Consider the following 2,453-nt stretch of genomic DNA (forward strand, 5'->3'; position numbering starts at 1 on the left):
AAGTGTAAATTTTTCCTGTGTGAATATTGAGAGTTAAACCAAAGAGTATATTATTTTTATAAAGCAGTGCGTATTTTCCTACATTTTTGGTGTAGCGTTTTCTTTTGTGTGCTATTGCGTGGATTTACTTTTGGGTGGTCTGCAACCTTAACACTGTGCCTCTGAAGTATATGTCTTGCCCTAGGCCAGGCTACCCCAGGTTCTAACAGGATCCATTTAAAAGGTCTGTGATTATGTCCATCGACTTCTTATTCAGTTGTTTTAGTACCGAGCATGATAATGGGTCATTTGGTGATCCTGATTTGATGGTACTAAGTAGCTCAATGACAGTGTCTGTGCAAAGCACGGGCCAACTTTCAAGTATACTAGCCGGGGCATAGGGGAGCTGCTTATCAGCTTGATTAATCAGTGCAGTAAAAAATACCTTAAGGGAGGTCATGTTGGCCGGGTGGCCAATGTTCTGAGCTAGTTCAATTTCTTGGTAAATTTTGTCAACTTTATTGACAAAGAACGAGGCCAATAGATCGTATTGTAGCTTATTTAGATCTGGCGGGGTTTGTTCTGTTTTTGAGCCGGCTAGTTCTTTCACCATTTTAAAGAGTATTTTTGATTGATTTAGGGCCTCCGTAATAGTAGTACATACAAATTCCGCTCTAGCTTTGTTACAGAGCGCTTGGTATTTGGCTAATTTGATTTTATATTCTTTTTTAGCTTCAGGAGAATAGGTCTTTCTCAACATGCGTTCAGAGTTTTTGCACCTAGTTTTTTCTTGCTTCAGTGTTTCATTAAACCATGGAGCTGGAGATCGATGGTTTTTACATTTCAATTTAGTTTTTGGTAGGCATGTGTCAATGGCTGTCATGAGCCACTTTTGAACTGCCACGGACAGATTTTGAACCGATGCCTTAGTGCAAGGAGTACGTGTATCAAGGCAGGTATTTAAGGCGATAATATCTAATTTCTTCCAATTTCTAATGAATTGATTGTGCACAGGTAAGTTTTCCTTACTAGGCAGTATGATTTGAAAGGAAAATTTGATGAGATAATGATCTGACCAATCAATAGGTAGAGCTTGGGAGGTGGACATATCCTTAATATTTGAGAAGATCGGGTCAAGAAAATGCCCTGCCCTATGTGTTGGCCCTGTATTTCTCAGGGTTAAGTTGAGGGACGCTAGGTCCGCTATAAAATCTGTAGCTTTTTGACAGTTTGAATTGTCTAAGTGTAGGTTTATGTCCCCAATAATAGAAAAATTAGCAGTTTTCATAACCAAAGGACCAATAAGATCAGGAAGGCTTGTCACCCAGTGTGTCGCCGTCCCTGGAGGACGGTATATAAGTGCTCCGGATAATGTGTAATTCGGGGCAAGAGCAAGTTTAAAAGTGCCTGCTTCACAGTCTGGACAAGATAGTTTAATAAGCTCGCAGTTGTAAGCTTTCTTAAATATAATAGCGATCCCTCCACCAGACTGATTTTTTCGATCTAGTCTTACAATAGCATATTGATCTGGGAGGGCTTCGGCGGTTTCAGGCCCTGAGCTTTCCTGAAGCCATGTTTCTGTCAGAAACAGGGCGTCGGGTTCTTCGTCAATCAATAGGTTGAAGATCTCAGCTTTATGTTTAGGTAGGGAACGACAATTCAAGCTAAGAAAAGAAAAAGGTTTATTTTAGGCTCAGGATATTTTTTCAGTCTATCTCTATTTTCAGTAGCTTTTGTCCCAACAGGAGGTATTGAGAAATTGCAATTTGGATATACTGCCTTTCCCCTCCCTAAGTGCAGTGTGTTACAGGTAGTAGTCAGGGGAGGTCTCAAAGCACACAAATGCTCAGAATTATATTTTATGGGTGTAAGCCTGTATTTACTTCCACATAGATTTATATAAGATGTTACCTGATCCTGTTCATCATACAGTGAAGGTAACTGAGCCATGGCCCTGGGCCCGTCCGAGGTGCGGACGGGCGCAGATGGGCTGGACTCTGGCGTGACTCCGGTGCTGATGTGGTGCGTCCGCTAGTCGCGTCCGCTACGCGGAGAGCGCCCGTCTCCTTAAATACTGAAGGCTAGAGCGCTGACAACGCTGCCGCCTCCCACCCAAGATGTCCGCTGTCGGGAATATTCTCCCAGGACTCGGTACTCAGCCCTAAGATCGGCTGTGACCGCCAAAAGTGCGTAAAAAAGGGAGTAACAAGGGAAAATTATAATAAATGTGAGGGAATGTGCAAATGTAATTTTTTTTAAATCGCCGCTTTTAAAATTCCGTGAACCACACACTATTATTCAGCGGGGTTATACAAATGTAGCAGGCTACCTCCCGGCTTCCGCCTCAGAAGGGGTCCAGTCAATTATACACAAACAGAATCTCTCGTTTGTTCTTGGTGAGCTCCTTAAATACTGAAGGCTAGAGCGCTGACAACGCTGCCGCCTCCCACCCAAGATGTCCGCTGTCGGGAATA

This window comes from Lissotriton helveticus, unplaced genomic scaffold, assembly GCF_964261635.1.
Source record: "Lissotriton helveticus unplaced genomic scaffold, aLisHel1.1 SCAFFOLD_461, whole genome shotgun sequence".
NCBI lineage: Eukaryota > Metazoa > Chordata > Amphibia > Caudata > Salamandridae > Lissotriton > Lissotriton helveticus.